At 38.3% G+C, this 14,059-nt stretch overlaps 1 non-coding gene across 1 annotated transcript; it reads left to right on the top strand.

The window, feature by feature from the left end:
• The first annotated feature begins 2,314 nt into the window (after positions 1-2,314).
• TRNAT-AGU (transfer RNA threonine (anticodon AGU)) lies at positions 2,315-2,388 on the top strand. The gene has a single exon. It is a non-coding gene; the product is annotated as a tRNA-Thr (tRNA).
• The last annotated feature ends 11,671 nt before the right edge of the window (positions 2,389-14,059 follow it).

Below are 14,059 nucleotides of genomic sequence, written 5' to 3'. Positions count from 1 at the left end.
GAAAAATGATACTTTTTACGAACTTGCTGACAAGTCTCTTGTATGAATGTCCCCAGACAGATGACGAATTCAACGGAATGCCTTATTATACCTGAAAATAAATGCCCTAAATAGTAAACTCAAGTAGCTTATTTTATGATTCGAAAAATATATTAGAAAAGTTTTGCGTATTTATTATTTAAAAGACTCGACTCTCTCATTCTGCAGTCTGATCGAATTTTTTAGTTTCAACTTTATGTTAAATGTGTTTGTTCCTCGACGTGCTCCAAGTTAAAGTTGTTTTCCTTTCCTGTGGGACATTAAATTTTTAGAGTACAAAATAGGATCTTATAATAGTCCTTACTGTTCTCTTCTTTGCTTAACCTTATGCTTTCTGTCTCTCTTTCTTAGTACCTACTTTCTGCTCACCAATTTCTTTCCTTGTTCCTATATTTCTTACACTTCGCGAGTCTGATAGCAGATGTCGATTACAAGATGTGTGCGTCATGAACAGGTTCATCTATCCAATCTCTTTGCACTTGATGATGTTTACTTCCTTTTGGGCATATCGTGGGCGATGTACTTGAAGAGAAGAAAAGGAACCCACCGAGCGAATCAATTATTAAGAGCGACTGAACTACAGCGACCTCCAGTGACATTCTAAGTAAATAGTTTTTATTTCTTAAATAAAGAACTGGAACGATCAAAGGCACAGAGATGTTGCAATCCTTATTACAGTTTCCAGAAAAAAAGAACAAAAGAAAAAAAAATGAATGTATTCGAATAGAATAATGCTTTGGATAAATTTATCTAAACTTTAGTTCATTACAAAGAAATTACATGCACAGTTTGCAGTTTTCTAAATACGAGTTATAGTGGATGTTCGAAAGATAAGAAATATATGAAAAATGAATGTATATATTTTAATACAAATAAAATTAGCACCAAATACTCATATTTATCAAAAGAACCAGTATGATGCTGTAAAAATCGCTCACAACTTGTTACAACGTGCTTTTTTTTTGGAAACCTCTGAATTTCATGTATATCGCTGACTCTATTAAAGGTGGTGATCACTTCGAGAATGTCCTCGATTGATGAATCTTTCAGGCGGAGAGCGATAGAGAGAAAGGAGGAAGAAGAAAGTCAAGCTGAAATGGCTAAATGAGAGTCAGACTTTTGCAAAAGGCTGGGCGTATCGACTTTCGCACTTCATGAGAGGGATTTTATGAACAAAAGAGTCCATTTGAATTGGTGCCGATTGAGAGCATATCTATTGGATCCTGATGACATCACTGATCAGTCCAGATAGTCTTAATTCTTTAACAAAGGGTTTTTCCCCTCTTAGAATCAAAATGATTGTCAATCGATGGAATAAATTTATAGTAGAGGGGTTGTAGGGCGATACCTTGAAAAATAACGTATTAGCGCTTCTGGACCAAATGTTCTTGAGCAATACTGAAATTCGCCTTATTTATTGAATCATTCCGGTGTTAACTCTGACTAAATTACGTCTTGAACAACACTTCGCCCATGAACTTTAATCAACTTTATGATCGGGATATTAATTAGGTACATAGACCGACCGAATCAGCGTTAATAATATATAAAAAAAAGTTTTTTTTTTACCATGTACGGTACTCATTAAGTTTGGAAGAGTCTCACTTCTCGTTTACGACAATAATATTGCAGTAATCACAAACTGCATTTTCTTATCAACCTCTGCGTTTAGCATCATCACGCCCATTGGCACACGATGTCGATTTACAGCGTGAAACGTGATTTCGCTCCACCACCATCACCACAGCTGTAGCAACAACCAGCATCCTGGTGATCACATCCATAATAATCATTACATCGATAATCACCATCGGCCTCTCTATGCACAGCTTCCTGTGCCGATGAAATTGCTGAAGCGTGAAGATCATGTGCTACGGCATGCGTCGAAGTTGCCCTTTGAGCAATGCACGGACATTATTGACGTGTCATCGGAGTACGACGGATATCTCATCGTAATAAACACCACTTGTCGCAAGTGGATGTAGACTGGCAGTTTAAAAGAAACTGTTTTTTTTCTAAAGCATCAATCTTATATTTTTTGTTATTTTTAAAAATATTATAAGAAAAATAAAAACAAAACCGGTGATTTTATTTTTAAAAGTAGAAGTTTGTGCTTTTGTAAACATTCCGACTCTTGGCTCACAATTTTCCTCTATTACTTTGACTGCACCACTCTGCGAGCTATCTTAGTATTGAACTTAAATGCTAGTTAGCTACTTCCAAGACGTTTTGATTTTCTTCATAACTAGAAGTGTATAGGTTACTAATACAGTGTGGTGCCGTGGCTTAGTTGGTTAAAGCGCCTGTCTAGTAAACAGGAGATCGTGGGTTCGAATCCCACCGGTACCTATAAACTTTTATAGTTCAAGTGCTCCTTTAACCTCTACTTTATCCATCTGTGCTCTACAGGTTCCAGCAGCAATAAATAAAATTGAACACAATTATCAATAATAATAAAACAGTACCAAAATTTTTTTTTCAGTGGCTCTCTTTAAAATAATATAAACCGATGTGTTACTCAAAATACTCTTAAAGACAATATAAAAAATTATTAAACGTATTTTTTGTAATAAAACGCTTTTATATCTTTCGATGAGTTTGAATAAATTTCAATTAATTGAATGATCCACTATACGCGACAGAAGCATTACAACACAAAGATTAACCATTCATTAATTGAACAATTAATTATAAATTGGAAGCTCTTTCGTTGTTTTCATTTATAAAGTCTGGAGAACTTTTCAATCGTCATTTCTATAATCCATGCACTGTTTTCGTTGTTTCGCGCATACTTACAGTTTCATGTGCTCGTGTACAGATGCTTCCTTCTATGACTGTACATCATATGTGGCACGAATTAACAGGTTTAGATACATACGCTGAGTGATCACTGAATTATGGCCACCTATCTAATAATTACTTCGTAGGTCCTCCTTTTGGCCTCGGTACAGCAGCTATCCGACGTGGCATTGATTCAACAAGGTGTCGGAAGCGTTCGGGAGGTATGGACAACCACGCTGTGTGCAATGCGGTTAGCAATGCAGGTATGGAGGTGATTGGTGTATTCAGATGCCTGATATGCCTTTCCATAGAGTCCCATAAGTGCTTTGTGGGATTGATATCGGTGCAGTTCGGAGGCCAATCGGAGGCTGGAAGTCAGAACTGTATTCCTCAAACCATTCCTGCACCACAAGTGCCCGATGGCTCGGCGCATTGTCACCGTGGAAGGCACCATCGCCATTCGGGAAAAAAAGTGTAACATGGCAGGGTGTGCACAGTCAGCAAGCAGTTGACGATAGCGGAGACCAGTGATATGTTGTTCCACATGCACCAGGGGTGCAAGTTCCTGCCAGTGAAACATTCCTCACACTATACAACTGCCTCCACCGGCCTGCACTTTTGATACCATGCATGATGGATCAAGAGCCTCATAATATTGCACGCCAAATCCCTACACGACCATCCACGGTGTGGAGTAAATAACGTGACTCATCTGACCAGCACACCTTCTTCCAGTCTTCTAACGTCCAACTTGCATGTCTTTGCACCAGGTGAGTCTTTTACGCCGATGAACCTTGGTTAGGAAAGGATGCTATAGGGGTCGTCTGCAGGTATAGCTCATACGTGCGAGCCTGCGACGCATGGTCATGTCAGATATTGTTCCGGGTTCTCTCATGTTGTATTTGTGTAGTCAACTCCTCAACAGTGCTACGCCTGTACGACTGTACGAGTCGTCGGACCCGGCGCTCACCTCTAACATCAACCTTTCGCTGACCTTTGCAGTTTTGCCGTCGGGTCGTTGTTTGACCATTTAGACGCTAGTCCTGGTACACTTTAACTACGGCGTCTCTTGAACACCCCACCAGTTCAGCCGTTTGGGAAATCGAGGCAGCATCTTGTCGAGCACCCACAATCTGTCCTTTATTAAAATCCGATAAATCCTTCCTTTTACCCATCACGCTCGGAATTTTACTACCTACTGAACCACTGACACCTTATCTATGCTACGTAGGTCGACTAACTCCGCACTCTCGTACCTCACGCGGTCAACGGGTCGCATTCAGTTTTCATAGGGGTGGTCATAATTCAGTGATCACTGAGTATAGTTCCATATGTTGTACTAAACTGGAACACTTATAGAGATTATGTTGATTAAGTAGCTACTTCTTCTGAATTTAGAGGTGGTGGTGCCTTTTTTTATCGATTAACGATCACTCGAGTAGTGAAATATCGCTAAAGAACTGAGCTGTAAAATTAGCCTTTGAGTTTTCGAGCATAAGTCTCTAATATCGTAATAATAAAATAGCGTACATGAATATTCTGCTATAACTTAATTAAGCAGAACATCTTTTTATAGTAACAAAATTTCAGGGAGGTCATAAATAATTTCCAAAATTCAATTTCATATTCTAAATCCAATTTTCTAGTTAAAAGTTTCTATTAAAAAAAGCTAGCGTCGTAAAGTAAATTTTTAAATCATACAGTAGCCTGCACAGCACAAAAACTGCATCATATTATCATCAAACACAAAATAATAGTTTCACGTGTTCTTTTTGATTTGTATTTCAAGTCCCTGTTTACTTTGAGTGAGTTAAATCGCATACTGCAGTGTCAGTCCACTAATCAATGACGGTGGTTCCACCAGTACACTGGTCTAACGTCACATTACAGCCATCAACTACAAGAAAAAAATTGAGAAGCTTTTCACCTAAAGTTGTACGCAGGATACAGCAAGAGTGGTATTATAGACTTTAAAACCTCCATCAAGTAGGCTTAAACATCATTTTCCCATCACTTTTACACCTAACTGGCATCTTCAGTATGCTGTTCGAGAGCCCACCTAACCACCGACCATATTTATAGCGACAGATCAGCCCGTGCCTATAATTTAAGTCTGTCGTCTGTCGTAGACAGCAGCGTTCTTAGCACACATCGATCGTCTTCTTTTGATCAAACAGCGGGGATTTAAAGACACGGTCTTGAAAAATTACACAAAAGGCTGTCTGTGTAGAGCTTCGAATATTCCTCGAGGCAACCACATTTATGTAGATAAAGAGGCATTTTTCTTCATTTGCCTGGCCTCCTTGGTTTTATAAAGATCAAGCCGCGAGCAGCTGCTCTGAAGAAATATCACACGCGGTATTAGGTTAGAACACGGCCGACTACACCGGATTACCGAAATAGTTTTTGTTTACTAATACTCATAATCACTGTACAAGTGGAAGTTTATTGTTAGTGGGACGTTGAACTATAGGAAAAAAATCATTTGAAGGCGAAACGAAATATTTTCAAGTTATTCAGAATGGTTTTATAAAAAAAGATGGAAGCCCAAGGAATATATTCCAATATCGTGTTCTTAAGGCTACCAAAGCTAGTCAAGTGGGTGCAAAAAACCGGTCTTCGGCTTGAGAGAACTTACGAAGTTAATCGCGAAGTACTTAAGTTGCTAAACAGTCCTAATGCATTCTTACTGCCAAGGGTCGTAGTCGATTACTGGCTGATCGATAGCTATGGACGGCTGAGATTCCACAATAGCACGAAGGCAGAGTTTTTTCAGTGAAGAGGATTCGGTTTCACAAGGACATGGCAGGAGGAAAGCACAAACGCATGCACCGAATTTCTGCTGGTAAGAGGGTTGAAGATCATTTTCTACTTCTCTGTGCCAGAATTTTGATTTCCAAGATTTCTTTAGCTGCCTGCTTTTGGAAATGCCATTTTTTTTTTTTTTTTTTAGTTGTTGGCGCATCGGCTTCTGTGGCCATAATGCACCTCCCAAAGTTTTTGCATTTTTCTCTGATCCAAGCCCGAGACGGAATTCGAACCCGCGACCTTTGGATTGCCAGGCAGGCACTTTACCCACTTGGCTAGCCCGATCGGCGGAAGTGCCATTGAAGGAGTGCTATTGGCCGAATTGCAGATCATTTCCATGGACACAGGCGTTATCAACGAGTGTTCTAGAACAGTGATAATAATAAATATGTTCATTTATTGAAAAGAAATTTTAAATCTCTTTTTTCCTCTAATGTCTTTATAATGTTGGGTTAGGATAAGTTGTTTCGTCTGCACACTGCTCAACTCTCCAAAGTGTTGTTAGGAATAGTCGATGGGTAGGTTTTTTTTTTATTTCGATTCACATTCAATTTATTTATTTTTACGTTTTGTTTTGACTATAACAGTAAGATTTGAAGGAGATCCATACCATTCTTGTTCCTATGGTATTTTCCATGACGAATTCCTTCTTCTTATCTTATAAACGTATTGAAAACATTATTCCTTATTTTACTGGATATCCTCCTCTGCAGGATGAATATCGTTGCTTTTTCAACCAAATTTTATTGTATAAAGCCGCATCTTGCTATAGAAGTATACCATCTAGTTTCTTGGCGAAATAACTACAAGAACAAAACAGCAACCACAATTCCTTAATTTTCTTTATAAACACATCCTTGTTATCGCCTTTAAATGGCTTTTACATGTAGACCGTCATTTTATACAAAGCCGTACTATTCTCCTCGCTTCTGCTTCGAACTTATAAGGTCAAACGTAATCTTTCCAATTGGCGTTTAGTGTTATCTTGCATGTTCATATAACAACGATTCAATAATTGTAACAATTCAATCGCTATGTGTAATACTATCCAATCACTTTGGTTAGCTCCTTCTCTGCTAGAGGACACTGCGCTGACAACTTGCTAATCCTTTAAGGGTAGGAGCACCATTCTGCTGCGGGACTACTGGCACTCAGAGTGCGGGATACTGCTGCAAACCCCTTATAAGGTAGGATCAGCCGGCACCGTTCTGGTGCGGGATTGCTGGCACTCTGGAGAATCCTGAGTGCAGGATACAGAGTCCACTGGCCTCTGGTGATCATGCAGAGGCACCTGTCCCCTGATACTTTAACTCCCACTCCCAGACCCCTATTTTCACCTCACAAAGTGCAGATGTGGGAAACCACAGGTGGCACCTTTCATAAAACACTATATCCAATCACTTTCTGATTAGAGTGCCAATAGCATAGGCTGTAATAATACTTTAACAGTTTCACTAGCAAGGAAAGTTGAATAATGATAGTTATATAGGTTATGGTTACTTTCCGTCTTCACCTGTCTTAAGACTCTCAGCGAAGAAAACCGCTTTCATTTATTTCAGAAACTTTCATTTTAGAGGTATAAATAAATGTATTTCTTCATGATATCATCACAGGTAATACAACAAACGGTTAATCCTCACTCACCCGGCTCAGCCATGCTAATTAAAATCTCAAAAGCCACTCTTGAGTTACATTAGGTGTGTATATGTGTGGTAAGCTCCGATGCAACTAAGGTTATGAGGCGTCTGTGTACTGTGTTTGTAATTGGGTGTATTCATAAGCCGCTTTGGTGTTTATTGGACGAGAAACTGGAGGTTTCAAGGAGTTTCTGGAGCTCGTGTGAAAAACCACGCAACACACGTCTGACACCGATTGGCTAACTCAGCCAGCCACGTTGTAAAGAGCAAATAAAATTTCCTCACGTCATTCGAAATCGGATATTTTGCACCTGGTGTGAGAGGACAGGGATTATAATCATTTCGCTATCCGCGAGGGCAAAAGCCGTGGTTAGCCTCTCTAACTTTCTATTCGACTAAACTAAATATATTATAATTAAAATATAAAATATATTTAGTTCAGAATAGTAATTATTAGGTATAGAAAAACATACATTTGGGAATATAGGATAATAATTATGCTAACGGTTAGAAGAGTCCTTAAAAGTGAATTATGTCTGCAGAAGCGTGTGTTAACGAGCCGATTGCATGTTGTGTTTGCTGAAAAAATAACCCAGAATAACTGACGGGGGAAAACCTTACTCTTTCTCTCTCCGCTTAAGATCGGCTGACTACAGTCTCAATTGAAGACGCCTTGAGAAATTCCTCTAATCGTATCGAAACCAGAAGAATTCTCCAAACGACGAGTGACAAGTGGCGAAACCACCATACTGTAAAGTAGGACCGGAACATAGGACAGATAAATTTATAGAACAATGACTGAAGAGAGATGACAATAATCCGGGCTCTTTTCGACTATTACTGTTATATCGATTCGTTTATTGACACAGAGATATAACAGTGCACATTGAGCAGAGGCATCACAATATTATTTTTCTTCCTAATCGCTTTCACAATTCAAGTATTTGTCCTACCAGTGGATCCGCTGAAACTATTGAATCCATGTCATCACCCCTGTAAATCTTCTTCAGCTGAAAATTTGTTTGACAGACATCGTTTCGGTGGTTCAAGAGGACAAATCAGGAATATCCTGTGGAGTCTCCAAAACCCTTCCTCCCATACCCTCGAATCATTACTACGCATACATCTCATATGGACTTTGCGTCGTCTTGAAATAATGTCAGAAATCTCTACAACAGTTCTAGTTTATTTTTTTTGGAAAGCGTCAATATTCTCCGACGTTTCTATCACCACTACCATACGTATTTGTACTACGCCACGTGCTCATGTGGAGGCGTGAGTCCTTCCTCATGCCACATATACCAGCTAAAGGCATCTTATAATGGGGGAGACTATCCGCTCGTGTCAATATCCATTACGTGACCAGAAGCAGAGTAAAATGAAATTAAGAAGGCAGCCTTCCGCTATTTATTAATTTTAGTGCAAATTTAACCCTTAGATTTAAGGATCATTAGCCGCACTGCATTAATGTGACCTGGATAAAAGAGAAAACAGAAATTCTGGAAGGGCGTCTAAAATATCCCATCAGGTTTAAACATTTCCTTAAAGTAGTTTGGAGAGTTCGTATATTATTAAAGAGAGGCTTCCTTGACTGTCTAGATTCTACTACATAATTCTCAAGGGTTATATTATTTATTATTATTATTATTACTTTTGGTTACAGCAATTCAGTAAGATACTGAGACTGTAAGAAAACTTAGATATTCGTTTGAGAATCGGTGCGGTTGTAGTGTAGTATTTTTCCACGAATATTTTAACATTTTGAATTAAATGCTATGCTCTTCTTTTAGAAAGAGGATTTATTTTGTGAGAACGAACTAAGGATTGACTGCAATCACATAACATTTATTGCAATCAACATTTTTATGAGGTCCACAGAAAATGGATTCAAAGGGTTAACATTCAGTCTTTATCTCTTATTTTTGGTCATCAGGATGCCAGTTTTAGAAGGGGACTTTCCTAGGTTTCTTATCTAAGTTGGATATTTCGAGTATGACCTAATTACGATAGGTTTCCACCACATTAATGGAACCTCGATGAGTTCGTATCATCATGGGGCGAAAACAGTCACTTCTAGCGAGGGTAGCTGAGTTGTTGCCTGATTTGTTTGCCAGGTAATAGCCATTAGCATAACTCTGCTCGCAGTTCGTTAACATTTCCTTGCGCTCACTCTCCTGTGAACCGTTCCATTTCATTAATTTTCATTAGTGCATTTCATATTCCACAAGGCACCTCTTTATTAAAAAAAAAATAAGGATCGTTGGCAGAGAATTAGTTCCTGCTATTAGGCTTAGTAACTCCATAAACTTGTTTCGTAAACTTTTGACAAAGTTAAGGCTTCTTAAAGAGGGTTGGTATTTGTAGAAATCCAGGTGAGGAGAATCTGCAGGGTGGAAATAAATGTCACCCAAAGCAACACGGTGATTTAATTACAACAAAGGTGGCCTTGTAGTTCGCTATCGTGTCACTTCGAGATGCAACTTTCGAAGCAAGTTATGTGGGCTTATTATAATCGCATTTTGCTGTTTCCACATCAAGGTGATATCTATAGCATGAAGGAGATAATTTACGGAGAAAGTCAAGAATAATTAGAGTGAAACTAATGTTCATGATCGTTAATTTTATGTCGTCTACTCCTGTCACTTAATGAGAGCAGAACATATTAAATATATGCCCAGTATCTCCTTAATTATACTCTCTTGCATCCTTAACTAAAAGGCTTTTTGTGGCCTTAGAATAAGGAAACGCGATTCTTGCAAGTCGTCATCTGAGCGTGACTTCTTCGCTGACTTTTATTATCCATGCTATCATTTTCTGTTGACTTAAATAGAATTTATTTGACATTAAGAGACGGTTCTATTGAAAAACGACACGTTAGAGGCCCATGTAAAATTCTAAGGAAGCTGTATTTTTCCCTATAAAGCGCTTGTGAACCACGATTACAAGTTACGGACTGGTGTAAGGTATCACCGAGATTTGTACAATATGTACAATTGTACAGTTGCAATGATTATACGTGACTTGCAGATAAATTTATAGATCATTTATAGTGTAAATAAATAATAATTTACACTAAACTCAAAGAGATTTTTTATAGCTCAAATGGACCTTTTATTAACTGATGTTTAGTTCTGGAATCTGCTTTTCTTGCCTGATAATATTTGCAGTGTTGGTGGTGTAGTCATAGATGGTGGTGGTGGGCATACCACGAGCGAGAGAGATGGAAGTGAACACATCTGCAGATGACCTCCAGGTCTAGGGAAGAACTCCAGCAAGGATCTGGTCGGCTGGAAAACCTATTGTACAGCAGTCCTTAGTGATTGCCAGCAGGACACACTTTTGGATGGTTTCAAGTTTTTTACGGTTTCTGAGAAATTGTAGTTTGAGGGACCGAACTTACACTCCATAAGTTATGATTGGGAGAAAATTCGAATTATAGAGGAGCGAAAGGAAACCACGATTTAGTCCCAAATTACTCCTGCTAATAAGTGAAAGATCACAGACGTGTATTTCTTACTTTAGTATGCAGATAGGCTAAATGGGGACGGAAATTTAGTTGTTTAGAGTCCAGTACAATGCCAAGATGATAATGCGCCGGACATTAGCTCCTATAGATTATGGCAATCGACAGCTCTCACGGCTACCTGTGCTCATAGCGAGACACAAGAAACTTCTCCTCGCATGAGCACGTCAGCACCAACACTGGACCACCGACATGTGGAAATGTGTCTTTTGGTCTGATGAATCCCGTTTCTATCTCAATCATGCTGTTGGGCGTATCAACATATGGAGGAAGCCATGGCAACTGGATGCACGGTTGGTGTTCGGCAGGAGGGCCGGGGTTGGTGTTATGGTTTGAGGACTGTTTTTATGCATGCCGGTTCTATTATCAACGTTAATCAACGACTCGATGGTAACACCTACCTGTATATCGTTTGCTGACTAAATACACCTATTCATGATGACAGGGCATCCGGACAACTCCGGCGTCTACCAACAAAATAACGCGGCAGGCCACAGACCTTGTTAGATTGCTAACTGGTTTCAGGAACATGACAAATTCTCCATCCTGCCATGGCTGTCCAGCTCATCCGATCTTAATCTAATTGATCATGTTTGGGAACTACTCGAAAAGTACATGTGCACTAAGACCATCCATCTCACAATGTGCGGCATTACTAGACACATTGCGCAACTCATGGGTAGCACTACCACAGGACATCCTGCAACATATTGTGGAATCCATGCCCATGCGAAGGCTTGAACGGGCTGTATTACGGGCAAAAAGTGTCCCCACGAGGTATTCGGTAGGTGTTCCTAATGCAAACCTAACTCAGTGTGTGTGTGTGTGTGTGTATATATATATATATATATATATATATATATATATTGTTTCTCATAGCTCAAATTGAAACCAAAATCTCCGTTTTTGTTTGACTTTGAAAATAAACTTCTTTCAACTCCATTCGGAATTTTTTTTTAGATAACCTCAGAAATAATTATGATTAACACCGTGAACGTTTTCATCATGGTATTTGCTATCATGGAGAAAAGGACTTTAGCACACTTTTGTTACGCATTGATCAGAGAGACTCCTGATCATTACAAAAGAAAAATAAAAACGAAAAGTAAAAAAAAAATGACTATACTTTCATTCTCTTCATTGAAATATTTGTTGAAATTTTAACATTAAAAATCCGAATAAGCGTACTCGCCATTCCTTTTTTAACTTATGGAGCATGTGTTGTTTAGTACCCATAAATTTCAAAAATGTAACCTATTATAACCTATTATAAGTAACCTAAATATGGAACCAAACATTTGTATTCAGACATTTGCTGAATACAAATTGACATTTGTATTCAGCTCATCGAAATTCATGATGTGTACCACATTTCAGGAGGAAAATCAAAAGCTTAAAATTTGTTGTCCAGGGCAATCAGGAGCTTAATCCTGAAGTTTCTAAAAACAAATTACTAGATACATTCTCCTTTGGGTTATTTTCTTTTTCGTTGAAGGAAATTGTCAGTGCTTTGGAGGGACGTGGATTGAAACCACGTCGGAGTATAAAGGAACCTTTAGAGCCTTCTTCAACATGGGCAGTATAGAGTTAGTCGGTCTCAGGCGTAGGAAGCAGATTTTCCTACGAGTGTGAGTTATTCTGGGTTTTTTCAGTTCTTGGGACATATAAATATGCCTGTGGACATACACTTGTACATAGTGGGCCAGTACATACATATGTACTGGCCCACTGGATCAAAATTGTTTGTAAATCAACCAACCACCAAAGGCAAAAATAGTTTGCTTTCAAAAGCAGTATAATCAGCTTCCTAAAAGGCGTAAGGAAGTCATATTTTCTTTTACTTCAATCTGAGAGAGAGAGAGAAAATAAGATGAAAGGCATGAAAAGCATTAAAATGCATGTAATAACTTACTCAGCTGGTTAACATTTCGACACCGTCTTTCATTTATTTCTTAATCCTCGACATTATTCAATTCTTTCGTTTTCTCTTATTATTCAGAGATATTCTTACTTGTCTAGATATTTCTTCACCAGACCTTTTCTCCATTGAAATAGTAAATTATCTTTTGATTCTTCTCGAGAATTCTCGCAGAATAACAATGCTGATGGATCGCACGAATGTACCTTAATTTCCTATGCAGCACACGGATTGAAGTTGAATTTTGCCAAAAACACGAGTGACACTCTTTATTTTACAAATAACACTACGAATAAACAGTTGTTCGGGTTCGCTGAATATGCGTCATCAAAGCAATAAAAAATTCTCACTTTTGGAACATAAGCTGCTTTCAAGTTATGCGTTGTCATGAGTGAAAAAAAGAGACCATCAAGATCTGCTGATCAAGAAAGATAAGCAGGGTTTCATTTCTCCCATTGAGGTAAAGAAACTTACAGAGGATAATGCCATCATGGGTCGTATAGCGGTTATAATCGCCATTTAACTACACCATGTTGAAATGAACCGGGTTCGGTTCCGAGGCAAGAAGAGGATTTTTATAGATTTTTTCCCCTACTATAACCATGTTAATCGGTGGAAAACTAGAGTTTTTCGTCCATTATAAAGGAAAATTGAACAAAGAATAGATGCAATCAGATATTGATCCCTCATGGCATTAAATGTCATGAGCACACGCACACAACAAAGATAAATCAACACACGAAGGGGAAAGATACAAAACGATGAAATAACAAATACACATTTATTCGACAATGTTCTTGTTGTGTTGATGTATATAAAAGTTTATCGATCAAAATCCATTAAACAATTCTGTAATGAAGCCTGAAAGTGCAAAGTTACTTAATAGTCATTCCAACAAGAGCGATATTCCCATGTATCTTCAGCTTTTACTTCAATAGCAGTAGAATATGATTTTAAGCTTCCAAAACATGCAAATCAGCCAGATTTTGAAAATTAAATTCACATTTCGACAGTCTCACTTATTTGTAATATAACGGGATGCGGAAAGCAACTGATTAGATTTTTTATTTCCGCAGAATGCAAGGTAGATGTCTGGAAGATTCAGAATAATGGATGTATTTGAAACACGATTGAAATATCAAGCTGCCAGAGTATTAAGCGTGTTAAGAATGTAATTTCAGAGTTATAGTAGTTAATCTCCATCAATAAATAAAACAGATGTTTAAAAGAGGGTTCAATGTCATTAAGAGTTGTAGCGCATGCATGTCAACCACTATTTGGCACTAAAGATAATGCTTTTCCTCAATTTGTCAATGAATTCCTTCAAAGTATGGATATCTTCCAAATGGAGTG

The sequence above is a fragment of the Mastigoproctus giganteus genome, chromosome 2 (genome assembly GCF_048544385.1).
Source record: "Mastigoproctus giganteus isolate SK-2022 chromosome 2, ASM4854438v1, whole genome shotgun sequence".
NCBI lineage: Eukaryota > Metazoa > Arthropoda > Arachnida > Uropygi > Thelyphonidae > Mastigoproctus > Mastigoproctus giganteus.
Note: the sequence above shows the minus strand (reverse complement) of the source record. Positions and strands in the feature narration are given on the sequence as shown.